At 41.3% G+C, this 22,105-nt stretch overlaps 1 long non-coding RNA gene across 1 annotated transcript in view; it reads left to right on the forward strand.

Annotated features, from left to right (window-relative positions):
* Positions 1-6,738: 6,738 nt before the first annotated feature.
* Positions 6,739-22,105, forward strand: part of LOC309642032 — a 92,794-nt gene continuing 77,427 nt past the window's right edge. The window contains exon 1 of the long non-coding RNA XR_014252919.1: positions 6,739-20,434. This is a non-coding gene — a long non-coding RNA (uncharacterized lncRNA). The remainder of the gene's footprint in view (positions 20,435-22,105) is intronic.

Here is a 22,105-nt window from a genome sequence, read left to right on the forward strand (position 1 = left end):
CCATCATCATCATCATTCTCATAGCTTAGTTTGGCTCAGCACTTGCTTGTGCCAGGTTCTGTTCTAAGCACTTTAATCCTCATGATAAGTCTGTGAATTAAATATAATTATTATCCCCATTTTATGGATGGGAAGCCTGAGGCACAGAGAGGAAAAGTAACTTGCCCAGGATCACACAGCAAATGAGCTAGTAAGTGGCAAAGCTGGCATTCAAACCCCGAAAGTCTGCTCTGATCCTCCCCAAGTGGGTCCCATGATCTTGGAGTTGGTGGGGGAGAGGGGGTGACAAGTTTTTAGGAATCCATTTTGGTGTACATTTCAAGCCACATTCCTAACTGAGTTCTAAGAGTAATAAAGCTATTCGGTTGCTCCACTCAGACTCCTATGTCTCCTTCTCACTTGGTTCAGAATTTAGAAGGAAAGGGTTGTAAATTACTGACTCCCTCAGAAAGCCCGACATTAACCTTGGCCAATTTTACTGAAGTAGGATAAAGGATTGAAATTAGATAACCCCATCTTTCTAATTTACTCCAAACTGGGGACACTTAGCTCAGTTAGGGAGCATTCATGTTTCCCTTGTGCAAGGACTAGCCTTTCTTCCTCAACACTTGGACCATCACTATATCAACATCTCCCTCAGTCTTCTTGGTCCTCTGGCAACCTTACCCACAGCTCAAATTTCTCATACAATCCAGGTTTCCTCCCATAGTGAGTGAGACTAGAGGAAGGCAGGAGTCCCTTGCTGATGGGTTAGCCCAGGGTCTCTAAGGGCCGAGACACCCAGTTATACATCTTATCCATCGTTCAAGCTCCAAGTGCACTCCTCTTGTCCATGAGCACACGATAGCCCACTTTGCTCTCTCACCTCACTTTACTGTAATCTTATACTCAAAAGCAAAAGCTTTCAACAATTATTTATTGAGTACCATTTATGCACCTAGAATTTAGCAGCAAATAAGAGATAAATATGGCTTTTCTGTGCCTGTGCGTGCTTAGAATTCATTCAGCCTGTGTTAAATGGCTGTAAGGTATGTGAATCTATTTTCCTCCTTTAAATCCCAGACAAGCTGAGTGCCACTCAGGACTAAGCCTGAAAAGTTTACTCTATGTTCAAAAATACAAAGGCCCTTACAATTCTCCAATAAATAATAATTTAGATTAGGGATTTTACCTAAGCTCCTTGGATAGCTTTCATGGGGCCTACAAATCTTCTGATACTGTTTGCAAATTTTTGTGTGCATGTATGTCTGTGCATTTTTCTCTGGAAAGGGTCTTTAGAATCTCCAGACCTCCATGAACTAGAATAGGTTAAGAAACCATTGCTTTAGAGCAACTTCTGATGAACAGACTCCTAAGGTAGAATCTGGTAGGGTTTCCTCACACTCTGAGTCCTGGGGCTCTGGTCCTACCATTAGGGGACATCAAGTCAACTGGATGCAAGAGCACTATGGGTGCCGAACCAAGAGCACTATGGGAACTGAACCTAGAGCACTATGGGTTCTGAACCAAGAGCACTATGGGAACTGAACCTAGAGCACTATGGGTTCTGAACCAAGAGCACTATGGGAACTGAACCTAGAGCACTATGGTTACTGAACCAAGAGCACTATGGGTACTGAACCAAGAGCACTATGGGTGCTGAACCAAGAGCACTATGGGAACTGAACCTAGAGCACTATGGGTTCCGAACCAAGAGCACTATGGGAACTGAACCTAGAGCACTATGGGTTCTGAACCAAGAGCACTATGGGTACTGAACCTAGAGCACTATGGCTTCTGAACCAAGAGCACTATGGGTACTGAACCTAGAGCACTATGGGTACTGAACCTAGGGCACTATGGTTTCCGAACCAAGAGCACTATGGGAACTGAACCTAGAGCACTATGGGTACTGAGCCCACAAGGTCTTCTCCTGCCTGTCATCTTGCACAGCGACTGCTGAAGGCATTTCCCTCAGGCTTTCTCACCTTCAAAACTCCCCTTCCTACTCTTCCATGTAGCAGAAGAAAGAGGTAGACAAGACATACACACACTGAGAGAATAAAAATCTGTGATTAGACTCTCTCCAATCAAAAAGAAGTAAGTTTCCCTTTCACTTTTTATTTTAATTTAGTAAATTAAAATTTCAAAACTTTAGTATGACTTTATTATAACTTGATTAGTGCACAAAAACAGCAAAGAGGCAATGAAACACTATCAGTGTCTCAGTTTGGAGAGTCTTTTTTCAAATATCCTGGGAAGCTGGGGGACCATATAAAAATTCACGATATAATGACAAGCTCACCATAGCTACAACGAGTCACTCTTTTGCTAAAATAAGGTGCTTATATTCATGTCTTGATAAATTTAAAAAATAACTCTCCCACTTTCCTCAATTTTCTGTATTTTCTCCTTCTCTGAATATAAATACCCACCTTGCTATACTTCTGTTGCTTTCTTAAACTGTAGTTTTTAAATTGGCAAATACACACATCTCCAAAGGGGAGAAAGACATGTTACAATTTGCCCAGAATTTCACATGCCGAGGTACAGCCTGGGGTTTCCTTTTTACTCTTAAGGAAGTGAAATATCAACTTTCTAAGTGAAAGCTTCTAGAGGGGTAGCTTGAAATTTATACGCAACGACACCCTAAACAACTCACAGGGAAAATGGTTGCAACCCACAGCTGGTACAAACGGTCTGCAATTCAAAACGTTCTCAAAGCTGTTTCTTAGCAGGACCTACATCTCCTAAAACAATCATTTTGCCAATCTTTCGTTTAAGGTTTTGGTTTTATAGAATTGATTTAGAGTAAATCTGTGACAGGATGACAGAGAATATGGTGTCCCTTTCCACTGAGAGCTAATGTAAGAGAGTTCAAGATATGAAGGTGGGAGCACAGGGGGCTACAGACTGGCAGCAAACTTCCTTTTCAGGAGAAATTGTCTCTTCTCTGGTGGCCTCTTTGGTTATGAAAGGGAAAGCACACAATAGCATGATCAAGGACAAAACAAGAGAGAGCTGAATTGTTTTACATTTTTTTATGAAAGGAATTGTGAATTGCCAGGAGCAAGGAAGGGATTGCAGATTAAAGAGACAAAGAGAGGAGAGAAGGAGGAAGAGGAAACTGGCAGTTGGCCGAAGGCCAGGGAGCTAGACTTTTCAAAACAGGAGGAACTAATATTCAATTTTAAGTCATCTGCTATAGATATTTTGTTTCAATGCAACTCCCAGTTTTACCGTAAAATCCTTATGAAATTCCCTGCTTTTATGAGTGGTGTCCAAGATAAATGAAGGAGAAGACATGATGTTCTGCATTTTGATTGACTCAGGGCATAAACAAGGGGACAGACACAGGAGTCAAGATGACAGTGAATTTGAAAATTCTGAGAAGCAGGAAATAGACCAATAAATGGCTAAGAGGACCAAGTCTTCCCCTGGGAATCATCAGATGCTGTGTTACTTAGGCTTTGTCAGACAAGCAGAACCACTGTGTGGGATTTAGTGTAAGGATCACACCTTATACGATAGCCGGAGCTGCTGAGGAATTCTACGGAAGGCTGTTGCCTCCTTGTTCGCTGTGGGCCTGAAGTCTCTGTAGAGCCTCAGGACCCGCGGCTGGGAAGAAAAGCTGGGAGAGCGAGAACACACTGGAACCCAAAGGACAAATTGGAGCCCTCATGCCTTGCCACCTCCAACAACACAGGTGGCCTGCAGAAGGAGCTGGCACTCTTCACCATGGAGCCACACACACGCCTGGCCCAGGACTCCGAGAAGCTGAAGGAGGTGATCCAGCAGGAGCTGGAGGAGCTATGGGCTTGGCTGCTGCTTGTGCTAACAAGATGTGCCAGCAGATCAGTGACAACATGCCTGAACTCCAAGGGTGACTGGTGCCCCATGCTTAACTTCAATAACTAGTGGCTCACCATGGGCAGTGGTGAAAGGAATCACTCCCATTTTCACAGGGTTTTCCTGGACCCATGGATCCTAATGATACAAGAAATAGCACGACATACTGGTCACTGATTTAGAGCATATATCGCATCCTGGAGGGCTGGATCTTAACCCTGCAAGGTGTTGCTACGCAGCTGGCATGGAAACTAAATCTGCAAATGGCTAGTCTGGCATTCTAACAGGCCAGTGACCTCCGGTGATGAGGAACATAGTAAGATCAATAAATTCCATTAGCACCAGTCCATGGCTGCACTTCAATTACTAGTAAATGAGTTCCTTGGTCAGGAGCAATGCTGTGGGAATACCTCGACATGAATCATATTATGTAAGTCCACAGATGGTGGTTTTGGCCAAAGCACTGAAGGCAAGGAAAACAAACTCATATCAAGAGTGTCACTTCCAGTAGGAACCAAGTACTGCCTCTTCCAAGATGGATGTGGTCCAGTGTAATCAACCTGCGACCAGGTGGCTGTCTCATCGTCCTGGGGAATGGTGCCGTCTCGTGGGGCTCAGAGCTGGTCTCTGCTATTGGCAGGTTGGGCCCTCAGCAGTCACTGTAAACAGATCAGCCTTAGTGAGTGGAAGTCCATGTTGCTGAGTCCATGCATAATCTCTGATGGCATGGCCACTTTGTTCATGAGCCCATTGGGCAAGGATGGGGTGACTGGGGAGAGAGCCTGATTGACATCCACAGAGCAGGGCATCTTGTCCACCTGATTGTTAAGATACTCCTCTACTGAGGTTGCTCTTTGATAAACAGTCACATCTTCATGCTCTGTGACCATTCAGAAAGATCTATCCACACACCTCCTTGTCACCAAATTTCCAGTTGTGTTGCTTCTTAGGCAGAGACATTCCAGTCCATAATGCTGACCATCTGGTCAAACCATTAACCACTGTCTATGAATCAGCATAGAGCCATATCTCAGGGCATTTCTTCTTCTAGAAAAAATAAATCACTAGATGCACTCCTCGAATTACTATCCAACAATAGGACTTTGCTTCACCACTACTTCAGAGCCACCTCAGAGGGGGCCAGTAGTACTTACTGAGCTATCTGCTTTGGTTTGTGCCAGCATATCATGCAGATCTATAAACTAGGCCTGAATTTTGTTCTTCCTTAGTCAACATTAGTTATAGGGAACTCCCTATGAGGCCAAACGTGTGGGATGAGAAGGAGGAGGCAAGATAGCAGGAGTAGGGGCCATGGGCATCTGGGTCTCCTGCTCATTCAACTTACCTTCAGGACCTGCTCAGGCTGTGCTACATGCCCAGCTTTATGGTTTGGTGGGCCAACACTCAGTCTATAACAAGCAGCTCAGGCTCATTTGATGGCCCATGGCTAAGTGTTGAGTCTCTAGTAAGGCCTAGTAACAAGCCATAACCTGTTTCTCAAAAGAAGAATAGCCATCTACAAAAGATGGCAGAGCTTTGCTCCAAAATTCTAAAGGCAGTATATGCTGTAATTCACCTGTTGGGGCTGCCAAAGCACCACACACATCTTGATCCACACAGACACTTCAAGGACCATTGGATCTGCTACGTCGCTTGGCAGAGCACTCTACACAGCAACCTGGACCTACTGCAAAGCCTTCTCTTGCTGGCTGACATTTTGGCCCATTTCTACAATCACGTGATAAACAATCACACATGATATACAATCACACATGATACAGAATCACTTGTATTTCTTCTCTGCTAATCTAGAACTTAAGTAAGGAAAAGGGGGCTATTTAATTTGTGTTCCTCAAACACTCTAAATGATGGGATGTGGGGACTCTGGCTTTTCTTATTTAAATATATATGGAAAGGGTAGCTCCATGAGGCTGGAGCTCTTCAGGACACCCAGTGACATGTGTAAGATATAGGTCCTAAAATGGAGGAAAGGGCCAAACCTTTGATGACCATAAGACCCCTTATCTGATGCCATAATAATTTATCACAAAGTAAAAATTCAGTTCATCATCTCTTTGGTCTTTTTCACTGCACTAAGCATCCAGTTTGACTGACAGCCCATCAGTCATTTTAGCCCCACAGCCTGTAAATAACAATCTTGTGCTTCCATGAAGAGGAGGGCCTTCCGTGAAATGGAGAATCATTTTGACTATGTGAACATTATAGTTTCCAACTCTTTGCTTCTTATCATATTACTTTGTCTTCTTTCAGGCCAACCTGAATAAAAATGCTAATTTAACCCAGTTTAAAAACCAAAGAGGACAGAGATTTCACTTGAAATGGGATCGTTTTTATTCTTGTCTCTCTGCCTCGGACATAGACATTTAATATTTAAATGCTACTCCCTGTGAGATCTGGACTTTCTGCATTTTGTGGCTGTAACAGAATTCAAATTTCGAATTCCACCTTGTGTGAAAATAGCATTTCAAAGTGTGTGCCCCGGGAGAATAATAATAAACCTGAACCTTGGCATTTTTTAAAATGGACTTTTTTCTTCAGAGGTCTCTTAAAATATGATTCATCCTCTCTCCTTCTAGACACCGGGAATTCAGCAATGATGCTTTTCACTTTCTCCCAAGTTTAGTCTGAATCTGTTACCAAATGACTCATGGTAAGCAGAATGATTAATGGCAAAATGAAGATTATTGTGTCTGCATTTAACACATTAATTATAATATTTTATAATATGCTAACCTTGCCCTTTTATTCTAATTTAAAATGTTGTATTAATTGTCTCTAATTATAATTTGAGTATTTAAAACATGTCTGTTGCTTTCCTTTGTTGTTAGTATAATCCTGAAAACACCTGCCCACAATCTACTAAATACTAAGGTTGCAGTGATTAATAGCAACAAATCCTGTGAAATCACTTTTTATCCTTAAGCAGTCTGAACAAATTGGGCCATTAAAATATCTTAGCGTAAATGCTACACTGCTCTGGAATGTTTCATAAGGTTGCATAAAATCTGTCACTTCACATCCCATAATTCACATAAGGCAACAAATGCAGGGCAGGGTTTAACCACTTAGTGTCCACAACTGACTGTGGCCTGGGAAAGCTTAATGGTCAGGTCTTTCATTAAAAATTTATAAAATTATGGAAATACTAGTTTTAAGATTTTCTTTAAAGATGATTTTTTTGTTTGAGTTCTCCCAGACTTTTTTCACAGTCTCTATTGTAATAGTATTCAAATGACTTCCTGAAAGAGAACTGACTTTTCCTGAAAGTGTAAATATATAAACTTACACTTCCTGAAAGAGATGTGTAAGTTCTATATTTTGACATATGCCAGAATGACCAGCTAATTTCTGCTTTAATTAGGGTTGGCTCTTTTGCTGTAGACTATTTATATGACTAAAAAGGTAATTAACAGAAAGGTAGAAACGTTAAGAAAATTATTATTACGCCTCTATTTAGCTTTTGTTTTCAAAGTTTGTTATGGTCTGTTTTTATGAATTGGGACGTTCTGCCTTGGTTGAATCCATTAACAGATTAAGGATATTTGAATTTTACATCAGGAAGTTAGAATTGGCAAGTATTTTCAAGTCTTATATCATTGCATCATTGGCATATGTGGCAACAAGATATCCCCCAAACTTGAAGGCAAGGCTAAACACGAAATTGAAAAAACTTTTTTCCTTCAATAACTAAAATAAATTGCTGGAAAAGGTAACCCCATCCTAAGCAATAATTTGAAAAAAATGGCTGAGGAGTTTCAGTGCACCCAAACTCCTGTCATAATTTCAGAAGACTAGGAGTCTATTTGCAGCATGCTCAGTTGCATGATGAAAGAATGTTTTACTGGAAGAGTAAGCTTGATGGCTAGAAAAATGCAAAGACTTACTACCCAGAACCCTTGGCGGATACCTTCTTAGAGTAGAAATGGATGCAGCAGGATCTCGTAATTCAAAGACCCCAGACACCAAGTCACCCAACCAGCCCCCTGGCTCTAATTCCATGCTGTTACCACCTCTTTGGTGTAATCTGGCTTCTCGAGTGAATTTTTGACAGAAGTTACTGTTGAACCACAGAGATAATATTCAAGTCCCCTGGATGTTCATTTATTCCACAAATACTAACTGAGCAACATCTATGTAGCAAGTACCGTGCCAAGCACTGGGCAATATGGTAGTAAACTGGAAGTCTAGCCAGAGAGAACAAATTAGCATACAAATTAATGAATAATTATAAATTACATTAAGTGCTATGAAGGAAAGTAAGAAACAATAGCTAGAAGGACTTTCTTTGAATAGGAAGATCAGGAAGGGCCTCTGTGTGGAAGAGCTGTTTAAGTTGATACTTGAAACATGTAGTAACCAAGCAAAGGGTTGGGAAGGAACGCCACTGGCAGGGGGACCTGGAGGCAGGAGGGGCTTGGAACAGGTGCATCAGGATCTGAGAAAATACTAGTGTGAATAAAGGAGAAGGGGAAGCAGGAGTGGTCTTGAGATGAGGTGGAGAAGGAGGCGGCGCTCAGAGCAGGCAGGGCCAAACTCCTTCCAGTTTGTACTTTACTCTGATGGTGACCAACCACAGAAGGATTTACAGACTGAGGGGGACATGATCTGATGGATGTTCCTTAAAGATCACTCTGGTCGTCCTGTGAAGAAAGGACTGAAGGGAAGCGGAGTGGAGGTGGGGAAGCAAGCTGGGAGCTATTGTGGACTAGCTCCCAGGTGGGAGATGAAGATGCTGTGACCTAGGATGGAGAGAAATTGTTGTCAACTATAAATTATTAAAGTGGTATTTCAGCTTACCCATCAGTCTCTTCTGAGTTTCCACAGGGTTTCCATGCCCAAGTCCGACTGCAGTGTCAAAATACAGATTCTGCGCTTGTAAAGCTGAGGGCTACACTCCGGCACAGAAGAACTACACCCAGCTTCCACTTACCCAGCCTCAGTCTGGGTGACTGGCAGGCCACCCTGGGTGCCACCCTTGCCTCCTCTCACTCCAGATGCACCACTTCCGAAGGCACAAGTCCTTAAGTCAATTCCTCGGGAACAGGAATGTATAAAGAACGTGAATTCACTTTGTTATAAAGCAGAAACTAACACACCATTGTAAAGCAATTATGCTCCAATAAAGATGTTAAAAAATAAAGAAAGAAAGAAAACTACTTCTTGAAAAGTCAAAAAAAAAAAAAGAACATGAATAAGTGAGTTTGTCACTTGTTCCTCCTGTGGTGAACACTGGTTCCCTTTGTAGCTGTAACGAGTCATTTATGTCAAATTTAAGACTGTGACCCCCATGAGAGAACCTCTGTTCCCCACCAGTCATTTCCTAACTCATAATAACAGCCATCAAACACTCACACCATGTATCAGACCCTGTTCTGAGCGCTTTACATGAATCCACCCATCTCTGGCCTTTAAACAGCCCTGGGCCCTCTATCTGGACTCACTCCCTAAATGAGCTCACCCACTCCCATGGCTTTTAATGCCATCTATATGCTGCCAGCAATTCCAGATCTTTCCAATGTCAACAGTAGGAGATTTATATAAAATCTCAATGACATGTTTAAAATTAAAATCGTTTTTTTCCTAATTATACATGCTCACTGTAAAATATTCAGGAGATACATAAATGTATGTGGAAGAATAAATACCACGTGAAATCCCATTGCTCTGCACTGGCCACCATTAACATTTGGTGACCATATTTTTATGCACCAGCGCCTCTTTTTACCTACACACAAGCATAATTATACCTAAGTGGACTATTACACACGCTACTTTTCACCATGGACAACTTTTTATGATTTTTTCCCTTGCCTTCCCATGCTCCCTTTTTGATTTTTCACCATTGGTACAAATAGTTTCAACAACACTCTGTGGGCCAGATAAAACAGGTCCAGCTTGAATATCCTCAATTCGTCATTTTTACCTTACACGTACCCTGACTCATTTCATGTTCTGTGTTTCTCGGTTCAAATTTTCTGGAGAAAAAAAATCTAGTATTCCACTGGACAAACCACTGACCTAGTCTATGCAGCTATGGAGGAGACCTAAGCCTGATTCTTTACTGTGAGCTAAGGGTAAAGGCAGCTGCCAGACAAGGGAGCTGGGAGCTGGAGAAGCCTCGAAAACATTTCTGCTTCGTGCTAAGTAGTCCAGGACAGTGCCTAAGAGCAAGATCTGTGGAGTCAGACTAGATTTAAATCTCAAACCTGCCAATTTACTGTGTAACCTTGAGCCAGTTACTTAACCTCTCTGTGCTTAATTTCTTTTATCTGGAAATTGAGAATCATGAAAGCCCCTAACCTGTAGGGTTTTTTCTGAGCATGTAAGTGTAAAAGGCTTAGAACAGTATTTGGCCCAGGGTAAATATTAGATAAATGATAGCTAATGGTAATATTATTTTTTTCTTTATTTTCCCCTTTATCTGAAGAGTTTACTAATGCAAAAGCTTCCACTCAGCACACTGAGAAAGGCTCTTTTCTACATGACAGTTATCTCTGTAATATAACAAGAAGAATTCGTTTATATTTTAGGAAATTGTGACCTCCAAAACATCTATTGTGCTTCTGTTTTCAGTGGTTTCAGACTAACCAAGCTTCTACCAATAGTTTTTGCTATTAGTTGACATGGCTTTTGTAAAGAATGAACTTTCATTCAAAAGTGAGGCAGAAGGAACTTCCATGGTGGTCCAGTGGTAAAGAATCCACCTTCCAATGCAGGGGATGTGGGTTCGATCCCTGGTCAGGGTACTAGGATCCCACATGCCGTGGGGCAACTGAGCCCACGCACCACAACTACTGAGCTCACACGCCTTAACTAGAGAGCCTGCGTGCCACAAACTACAGAGCCCACGCACCCTGGAGCCTGCACACCACAACTAGAGAAGAGAAAACCTGCATGCCACAACTAGAGAGAAGCCTGTGTGCCACAACGAATGATCCTGTGTGCCACAACTAAGACCCGACGCAGCCAAAAATAAATTAATTAATTAATTAATTATTAACTTTTTTTATGTGAGGCAGAAGACAACTAATAAGGACCTACTGTATAGCACAGGGAACTCTACTCAATACTCTATAATGGCCTATATGGGGAAAGAATCCAAAAAAGAGTGGATATACATATATGTATAACAGATTCACTTTGCTGTACACCTGAAACTAACACAACACTGTAAATCAACTATACTCCAATAAAAAAAATTTTTTAAAAGGTGAGGTAGACCTGCTTCCTATCCTCAAGGAAACTTCATCTTAGTGGAGGAGTTAAAATATATCATCAACAACTGTAATACAAGTAGAAAGTAATAGGTGCCATTAAAAAGTAGTAAGTAAGCCCTTGTAGAAACCCTGGTCACATGCTTCCTCCTTAGATTGAAATTTAATCCAACTACACTCTTCAACAAATTAAGGATAATTGTTGCTAACAGAGTTATATAGACTATATCATGGGGATAAAACTTTCACACTATGTATTGGTCAGAAAAGGATAGTTTATAGTGCAGTAACAAATAAGCCAAAAGTTGCAATAGCTTCTAAGGAGGAAGTTTCCTTCTCACTCATCATAAATTGACAAGGAGGGTCTGCTCATCATGGTCACTCAAGGGTGTAGGCTGACATAAGCTCCATTTCAACATGTGCTTCCACAGGAGTAAAAGGTAGAGTTTTGGGGTTTTTTTAATTTAAAATTTTTTTAAAGCATGGCCAGTCACATTTCTTAACATTTCTGCCTGGAAGAGCCACCCTCCATTTCTGCTCACATTTTCATTTATCAAAGCAAGTCACATGGCCGTGCCTGAGCTCAGTAGGGTTAGGATACGTAATCCTCCCACCAGGTGGTCACTGCAGGCCTGTGAGCCAAAGCATCGACCACACTAGGACTCACACCTCAGACAAAAAAGTAACTCCCTTTATTTTCTAGCGCTGATCTCATCTCCCTCTAGAGCCCAATTCCCAGTGATGGTGAAAGATTCCTGTTCAGGATTTCCCGAAGGTCCTCCGATTACTTCTAACCCCGAGCGCCTAAAGACTTTCAGCCATCATGGCAGAAGGTGGACCAAGGCCCTCAGGCCAGGTCCTTTGCCCTTTTCCTCTGCAACTCTATGCTCCTCCTGAGCTCTAAGCTCAGCCCTCGAAATCTGGAGCTTGTGATATTTAAAGGGAAACTTTTAGAATTTAGAAAATCATGTTCTTTTCAACAAAGGCTGGCTTTCAATAACTGCCTCACTGTAGATTTAACAAATCTAGTGTAAATGGTATGAATTGGACAATGATAAATTATCTATGTGAAAACATGGTACTCTATTTTTATGTCTGCACACACTCTTCTTTGACAAGCTTCCACTACCACTTGACAGTAAGAAAACTAAATTTAGTCCAATCCACCAAACTTGGCCCAGTCCAGCAGTGTCTTCTAATCCACTTCAGGAATTACTGTCTCAGTTAATATCATCCAAGTCTCTTTCCCAGCTTCCTTCTCTTCCTTCCCTCTGACTCTACACCCTGAGAAAAAGACAGGATTGCAAACCAGCCAGCCACTGCCCCACTCATTTCCACTGGTGAGCTCTGAGTCCACAGAAAATCTCAAGCATCCTTACCATACCATGTGGTGGTGGGGACCCAGCACCCTCTCCATCCCTCTCAGCTGCACCACTCCATGGATCTTTCATACTCAGCTGGGGCAAGGCACATCTGTGAGCCCCTAGTCTTCATGGGAGCTCCTGGCAAGAAGTAGGCACCAGCTTCATGTTCTAGAATCACCCTTCAAATCCCATGAGATACTCTCAGGAACCCCTTAGGCTGGTGGGGGTTAGGGAGAACAGGTCAAGTATCCTCTGTACCCTTACAGAAGGAGGAAAGGGGAAGGGACCAGGTGCCCCATGTAACATTCCAGGAACTCTGTCCTCTCTAAGAATTCCCTTCTCCTCTCCCAGATGGCTTTATACTTTCCCTCCAGGCAGGAGGAAGTTAGGAGCACAGTTCTTCTAGGAGCACAGTCACTTTGGCTTACATCTGACAAGTGTCATGGGGCGTGGATTTGGGTGATGCATGGGTGAGTAGTCACGAGAAAAGGAAAGCTGAACTTGAGGTCCAATGTTTCAAGTTATTTCATATGTAAATATTTCATGCATGATGCCTCTACAACTTGGTCTTTGAAGGCCAAGTTCATGACTTACCTCTTGTTCCCCTGAATGTCTAGTATATACACAAGGGCCTAATTAATACTTCTGGAATACTGAATGGATGATCTCTGAAGCAATACTTTGAAAAGTTCCTGACTGTCATTCACCCACATTTCCTCTGCTTCTTTGACTCCAGGTCCTTACAGCAGAGACCACTGATGCCTTTGGCCCCCAGGTCAGAGGCAATATAATCTGGGGGTTAAGGTTCTCAGGTGCTAGATTTCAGACCAACTGAAGCACAGTCCTGGTTCTCCAGGGATACACAATCAATCAAGTATTGAAAAGAAGCCAAGAATTTGGTCATGTCTAAAGAGTCAGGGTCGGGCTCTACTTCTTATTTTATTAGGAAATATCTATCTATCTTCAGGTCAATCTAAATGAGGATCTTTGAAACTTTAACAATTTTTCATGTTGTTTTCACAATCGTAAGGAAATAATAATAAGGAATAGAATGCACTTTCTCTCTCTCAACACACACACACACACATGAGCACAGATCTTAAACCTAAGGGAGTATTCTTTAGCTGTTTTAATAGTCAGTAAGACAGTTATGTGAAAAGTTTTGTAATCTGTAATAGGCTTTAAAAGTATGAATCAATGTTAGTATAGATGACCATTTTTATTACATCTCTTGAACTGGTACACTCACGGAGTGAGGGATCCCCCCTTACTTTGCCATAATAGGACAGAGTAGACATGACTATGGCCACTGGTGTCACAAAGACATGGGTTTGAACCTGGCCCTGTCACTCACCAGCTGGGACCCTGAGGAAGGTCCTTAACCTCCCTCAGGCTCAGTTATCCCATCTGTAGAATGGAGATAATAATACCTCTTAATAATATTTACCTCAGAGGAGTGTTGTGAAGATTAATGTATACTTAAAGCATTTAATGGATGTATAACATTATGGATCATAGAAAGAGCTCAAGAAAGTGCCTATTATTACTTTTCATGACTTTTTTACTTTTGTTGATGTCACACTTTGCTTCTCTTGGACCCTTACTCAATAATCCAGGAAAATATACATTTCTGGGCAGCCAAGCACTCTCTTTTGAGAGCACTCTTCATACAAGTGTTGTAGAAGGAGGCTTAATTGACAAACAATATCAAAAACAGGGACTCTCGAAATATTGAGCATCATCTCTTATCTTGGAGAGCCATTAAAAGCTAAGCAAGAAGCTGGGGTGACTGTATGAGGCCAGCCCACAAGGGGGCTCCAGCACCACGATCAACCTTTGCTCAACAAGCATCTGGCAGTTCCCAGTCTGATTACACCCACTGCCACATACGTAATGGATGGCATTCATGGGCAGCACTAAAAGAGAGGCTTTGGCACAGATGAGATATGCTGCAGGTTGTATACATTCCTCTTTCTCCAGCTCACCCTCATCTTTACTCAAACGAATATCAGTGATGTCCCATGTCTTCAGACGACCTCGTCGTACAGATCACTTTGAGTTTGCTCTAATTTCTAGTGAGTAATTCATTTTAAAATTTTGGGAACTATTATTAATCACAAATTACTTGTGACATACCTCACGAACAACATATCTCAGTTGGGAACTGCTGCTCCAGGTGAGGGCTGCTGGAATTAGTTAAAAATATTGATACTAAGCGTTTTTAGTAAAAGTTGCAATAACCTTACCTATCCTATCACTTGTATTCAGTTATGTTACAATTTAGAATCCACTAAAAAAAAAAAACTCTGTTTAATTACCTATGTTTTTTTTCTTCAATGATCCAAAGTATTTAAAAGGACAGCATGTTGTAGAAACGGTTTATTACATTTTCTTATCTCAAGCATTCTTCATGTAGCTGCTCATGGTTATTTTGAATATTGTGAATTAACTGCCACCAAGCTTTCATTAAACAGTTTTCAGTAAGGCATGATTTATAAAGTGACTTGTGTCAAAACATGTTTCCATTTTTTCTTCATGTAGTATAGTTAAGATTGAAATATTATATTCACTCGCCAGCACATGTATGCATATAGAGTTCATATTTGTGACTACTTCTAAAAGCATTAGACAGAAAGCAAGTAAAATTAAAGATACTTAATATAAATGGTTATTCTCAAGACACACTGCCCATATTAAAGTATCTGCAGATCTGGTGCTCATCTCAATGGTCAACCAACAGATGGAGCGCTCTGTTTGTCACATTACTTTGGAGCTTCTAAATGTGCCTGGTGGGAATTCCATTACTTGCACCAGCTGTACAGGTGACCTCCTTGCCTTCCACTTGCCAGATTCAGAATACATGAGGCAATTTTAAGCATGATTTTAAAATACAACATATGCAAATATGCCTGTACTTGACATAGTTACTCTGGTGCCAAAAAATAAAAACAAAAAAACAAAAACTGTCCTTTTTGCTTTAACCCTTGGAATTATGGGATGTATGGTTTTCCATCTTCTGAGTCTTTCTGCAAAAAGTTATTTAATGCCCTTCTACACTGGGAGAAATTTTTAAGATTTTTTTAATACCTACGGAAGGGGTTTGTTTTCTGGGGTAAAACTTTATAAATAGTTCTTATTTTCTTATCAAACAGAATTAAATAATTAAAAGGTGGAATTTGGTAGACATCTGGAGACATTCTCAAGCTAGAAATATCTTCCTTCGGAAGGCCTGAAAGTTCTCCATTAATGATGCATTATTTAGGGTTCAGCAATCTCTGGGCACCCTTTTTATAAAATGCAGTAAGCAGAGCCAGGATTGAAACCCAGTTCATTGCTGCACCACTCTTGCACTTTTCTCTACTACAAGCTGCCTCCCTTTGAGGATGGTCACTAACAAGTAAATGTGAGTTTTTATCCTAAGTGAGAGGAAAGAAATCAGTACATGAAAACACTGAGTAAGAAGAAATGAGGACCCAGGCAAAAGGGAAAAGGAACAGATAAGGAAGCTGAGAGGTGTCAAAAGAATAAGGTCTGCTTCAGTTTTGCCTCGAGTTGGCCATCGCTTGAGTTTGACTTCTAAGAACTCTGTCTACAATGTTACCTGGTGGTAACCCACTCCACTTTCAAGACCTCCTGTCTGAAATTTCAGTTCAATTCCAGCATATGTTACAATACGTCGGATCAGATTGAATTAGAAATGGAACATCCAGCTATTTTTATTTGCCGCCTTATTGAGTGGGTAAGAGTAACATTACAAAACATTGCAGTAGCGGTGAGCACCTCTAAAAGCAGTTTGTGTTGATATATCGTTTCCCACTGAAAGGAAAAGAGCTCCTGGGATAAATAACTCATTCCAAGTAGCGGGCAGAAAGTGCATGGAGACGAACCCAGGAAGGCCTTTTGAAAGGAAGCTTCAACAATGAATAAGCGCATGTCAAAGGGAAATAGGAGCCCTTAAAGGGATACCCACTGGTCTAAAGGAGATCAGAAAGAACGGTAACTGCAGTGGATTGAAACTCACCAGTGCTAAGAAGCACTGAAACACATGGAAATGCTATGGACAAACAAGGAGGAGGAAATGTCTTGGTTAAAAGAAATTTAGTGGACATCCGATCAAGCATTGTTTGGTCCTTGCCTAGACCTTGTTTCAAACAAACCAAAAATAAGAAGACATGAGGACAACTTGAACATGGAAGGGACATCAGATGATATTAAAGAATTGGTAACTTTATTGAGTGTGATCAAGGCTTGGTGGTTATATTAAAAAAAAAAAAAAAAACTTACTGGAGATGCAAATGAAAGTATTTACGGGTGAAATGACCTAATTTCAGGAATTTGCTCTAAAATGCTTTAGAAAAAAAAAAAAGAAGTGCAGTAAAGGAAATAAATGAGATAAAATTGACCCAACTCTGTATTTGTTGAATCTGGCTGATAGGCATTTGAGGTTCATTTTACTAATCCTTTACTTTTTTATCTAAAATACATAGTTACACTTTTAATTTAATTTAAATTATCTTTAAATCAAATAATTATTTAAGTGTTATTAAAGTTATTAAATTGTATCTAAGGTTTAAATTTTTATATAAGGCTTTTTATCCATTGCATTATTATACCGATGTCTACATGACACCAAAATAAGGAGCTGAGATGAGAAAGCTTTGTGGTTGCCAGCCTCCAAGATGAGTACTGTTGATCCTTGCCTCCTGGTACTCATGCCCTTACCTAGTTCCCCTCCACATTTTTTCAGAGTTGGTCTGGGTGACCAAGAAAAGCCAGTGGGAGTAATGCTGTGTGACTTCTAATGCTAGGTAATAAAAGACATTTCTGCTTCTGCTTTGCTCTTTGGATCACCCACTCTGAGTGTCGTGAGGATACCCAAGCAGCTCTATGGAGAGGTCTCTGTGGCATGAACTGAGCCCTACTGCCAACAGACTACACCAGCTTGCCAGCTATAGGAATGGGCCATCTTGGAAAAAGATCTTCCAGTCCCAGTCAAGCCTTTGATGACTGTAGCACTGGCCAACATTCTGACTACAATCTCATGAGAAACCCCAAGCCAGAACAGCCCAGCTAAGCCACTCTGTATAAGTCAGCATTCAATCAGAGAAGCAGAACCAGTAGCAATATATGAATTTAAAACAAGCAATTGGCTTATGAAATTGTTGGGTCTGGCTTAGCAGGTCTGAAGTCCATAGGGTGGGCAATCAGGAAAGAAAGATCACAAGCAGGCTGAAACCCCAGGCACAGAGACTAAAGCTGTTGTTCACAGGCACTCAGGAGGAGAAGATCAAAAGCAAACAGCAAAGCAAGCAAGCAAAGCAATCAAGGTTGAACTCCTGGATGCAGGCAGAAGCTGCTGTCCACAGACAGAAGTGTCTCTTTCATGTTCATGTGCTCTCTCTCTCTCTCTCTCTCTCTCTATATATATATATATACATATCTCCCCCCACCCTCCTCTCTCTTGCCTAAACCCTCTTTTAAAAGGCCTTCCAATTGTTTAACTCATGCTCACAATGGAGAATCTCCCTTTCAACTAAATAAGTCAGGCCCACCCAAGATAATCTCCCGAATTTAAAGACAATTGATTAAAGACTTTGATTACATCTGCAAAATCCCTTCCAACCAGCAACTAGATTCGTTCCATTAAATAACTGGGAAGAGGTATATGTGTGTTACAAAATGGTTGTGCTTCTTTTCCATCCTCCAACTCTCACAAAACAACATATCTAGGAGCCCACCCTATCTGGAAACGTACTAGAAAGGGAATTCTGAAGGACACAGTTTAGCCCAGCCAAGTCGACACACCCCAAACTCCTAACTGACAGAAACTGTGAAATATAATAAATGTTTATCATTGTTTTAAGACTTTGGGTTTTGAGGTAAGTTGTTACCCAGCAGTTGATAACTAATACACGCTTGATGGAACAAACTATCTGTAATCAAGTGTAACAACAAGTGAAAAGCTGTTGCCTGAGGTCAGCTGAGTTTTACTAGATTTGTACTTACTGAATTCACAGAACATTTGTGAGTGGATAACGGGGGTGGGGGGTGGATTGTGGGAGGGGCTTATATGGGTGGGGTGGGTTTGGATAGTCTTCATCATAATCAGACCAGCAAAATAACAAAGTACAGGGAGACATCTTGATTGTCTCAAAAACACCTCATGACTCCTGAAAACTTGCTGAGGAATAAAGCAAAAAGACTTAGGAACCTACATTAATGCAATCTCCCTGACCCACGATGCCTCATCCCTGACATGATCATACAACTTTGGGGGTGGCATGAAATGGGACAGGTTCTACAGTCACACACACGTGAATTCTTGCCCCAACTCCATACCTTACCAGTTACATGACTTTGGCCACTTTACATAACTTCCTGCTACGGACTGAATTTTGTTCCCCCCAAAAAAATCATATGTTGAAGACCTAACCCCTCGTACCTTAGAATGTGACTGTACATGGGCCTTTACAGAGGTAATTAAGGTTAAAAGAGGCCATAAGAGTGGGCCCTAATCCAATATAACTGGTGTCCTTATAAGGAGAGGAACCCCATGGGCACTTTCACACAGAGGAAAGAGAAGGTGGCCATCAAAAAGCCAAGGAGAGAGGCCTCAAGAGAAATCAAACATGCAGACATCTTGATTTTGGACTTCCAGGCTCCAGAACTGTGAGAAAATTAATTTCTGTTGCTTAAGCCACCCTGTCTGTGGTATTTTGTTATGGCAGCCCTAACAAACTAATATACTTCCTGAGCCTTAAATTCTGCATCTATAAGATAATAATACTTACAGCTCTAGGGTCTAGACCCTCCTTTAGCTGTCAGAATATTTGGGCGTTTAAAGACAGACAAAAATCTTTGACCAAGAAGAACCTTAGATTTTATTGAACGACTGAGGTCCAGCCTTGGGAGTCAGGCAATGTTCCAGTCACACCTGACTCAGGTTTTACAAGACAGAATGTTACAATATTTTCCCAATCTTCTCTGAGAAAACACCCTCTCCCAACAACTCACATAATAAAATGGGAAGGAAAAGAGGTTCCTGGGGTTATCTTGTCTAGGAGCTTTATTTTCTGTGATAGCCCATGATTTAAGAGAACCAGTATACATTGTCCATTGTTCTTTAAAGAAGGCAGTTACCTGCATTTTGCATATTAGTGAATCTGGTTCCTATCAGGGAAATGGGAGGAGATGGAGGAGAAGGTGTTTGTTAGGAAATAAGAAGGATTTCCTAAAGAAATTACTTGGAGCAACAGAAAGATAAAATGAATAGCCATTCGGCAAATACCTGGATATCCATAGCCATTCTGCTCTAATGTCCTTAGGAGAAATGGAGAAAGAGGAAAGACAAAATTTTCCTTCTGTCAAATTCACTTCTGACTTTAGTTTCATATTAAAATTTCTTGTGATTAATAACTTTAATTTTTCTTAATATCAACCTCAGAGGTTATTATAAGGGTTAATACAGTAACTTATAAAGCACCAAAAATATAGCAGATGTTCAGTAAATGCTCAGTCCTTTCTCCTTCCCTTAGGACAACAAAAGCAATTCCTTGTGCAAGTTTTTATATCCTCCAACCTTCTTCTATATGTTGCATACACACACACACACACACACACACACCCCTTAGCCTGGTGATTTTGAAGACTGAAAATAACAGAAGACTCCACCAAGATATTCTCTGAGGTGAGGGACTTTCAAGGGGCATGTCACTTCCCCACGAAGGAACCCACAAGAAGTTGTCTTTTTTTCCTGGAATGCCTGAATGACCCTGTCTCAAGGGTGTGATCATTGAATTCATTTTGATTCTGCTTTATGCAACTCTTCCCTCTTTTTGGTCCTGACTTGAGCAATGCAACAAAATGAGTCCAGGGGGCTTCCCTGGTGGCGCAGTGGTTGAGAATCTGCCTGCCAATGCAGGGGACACAGGTTCGAGCCCTGGTCTGGGAAGATCCCACATGCCGCGGAGCAGCTGGGCCCGTGAGCCACAACTACTGAGTCTGCACGTCTGGAGCCTGTGCTCCGCAACAAGAGAGGCCACGATAGTGAGAGGCCCGTGCACTGCGATGCAGAGTGGCCCCCGCTTGCCGCAACTAGAGAAAACCCTCCCACAGAAACAAAGACCCAACACAGCCAAAAATAAATAATAAATTTATAAAAAAAAAAAAAAATGAGTCCTGGATGTGGCCCATCCAAGTCGACGATGCTTTGATACATACCTCACCTGTTTACCTGCAAATGCCTCTTCAGGAACAGGGAAGCCCTTAAGCACTTTAACATTTATTCTTTCCAGAGACTTGCTTGACAGACTTTTACAAGCACAGTTTAAATTAGGCAGGATCTCAGAGTCAATATTTTTTTCCCTTTTTCAGATAGCATTTTTCTTTTTCTCCTGGCAAGGGAAAGGTTTGGGAACAATACATATTTGTTTGGTCCAGGAGAGAGACAGGGAGCTGGAATGTGTTTATGTCACTTTTTTAAAAAAGCATTTAAACAAGGTGTTCAGTACACAAAGAGATGCCTCCAGAAACTGAAGAGGGATGGATCTCAGCATATTTAATGTTGGAATCTGGTAAACAGTTCTAAAGGTTGGTTTCCAAATCTCTGCCCGAGAATCATTTCTTTCCCTCTGTGCACGGATACCATGGAGCCAGTGGACCAGAGGAGGTAGATGGATAATTGGGCAGCAGCACAACTCATTTCTCAGCTGGCAACCTTTTAAAGACTTTTAAATCCTCAACAGCAACTGGCCTTTCCATTCTTCTTTTCCTCCTTCTGGCTGATGTCTGCACAGACTTTGCTGCCTCTGTATTGATGGGCCTAAAAACTCCGCCCACTGCCTGTATCAGGAACAACACCCAACGCAAACCATCTGAACATAAACAACCAGCCAGGTAATAGCATGGGATGTTTCCTGGTATCCAAGTTTCTGCCTAATGGGAAAAATCTGTTTTCAGCTTGGACTGCAATAGGAAAGTTATTTATCTTGTGAAAGATGGTGAAATAAAACAGTCCTTCCATTTGGTCAGCAAATATGTAAAGAGAACAGAATCTGTAACCCTCCAAGATCTGAGCACTGGGAAAAGACAGAACCAGGGAGCTACACAAACCGAGTAGGAATTCCCGAGTTCATAAGCATTAAGAGCAGGCTTTTTGCCAACCATTTTTGAGGGAGTAAACCCCCTTAGCAATACTGAAATGAAAAATTTGGTGTTTGAAACATTGATTCTCAACTCAGGCTGCATATTAGAATCACCTGGGGAGATTTTTAAACTAGATCTTTGGTCCTGGGTCCCGCCCCCCAGAGATTTTGTGGGTTTGTTTTTGTTTTTTTTTTTTAATCTCCACCAGGGATTCTGATACACAGCCAGGATGGAGAATAACTGGATTAGAATGTGAAGAAAGTTCATAAACAGAGACTGGAGATCAGCACCCTAGCTGCAGAAAGAAACCTCCCAGAGCAGATCAGCCTGACAGGTATATAGCAGCAGAGAGTAGAAAAGTGGTTGCCAGGGACTGGAGGGCGGGGGAGACATGGAGAGGCTGGTAAAAGGGTGTAAACTTTCAGTTATAAGATTAATAAGGTCTGGGGACCTAATGTATAACACGGTGACTGTAACTGATAGCACTGTATTGTATAACTGAAATTTTTTTTCACTAGAAAACTCAATTTTTTA

This window comes from Balaenoptera physalus, assembly GCF_965194825.1.
Source record: "Balaenoptera physalus genome assembly, chromosome: 13".
NCBI classification, from domain to species: Eukaryota; Metazoa; Chordata; class Mammalia; order Artiodactyla; family Balaenopteridae; genus Balaenoptera; species Balaenoptera physalus.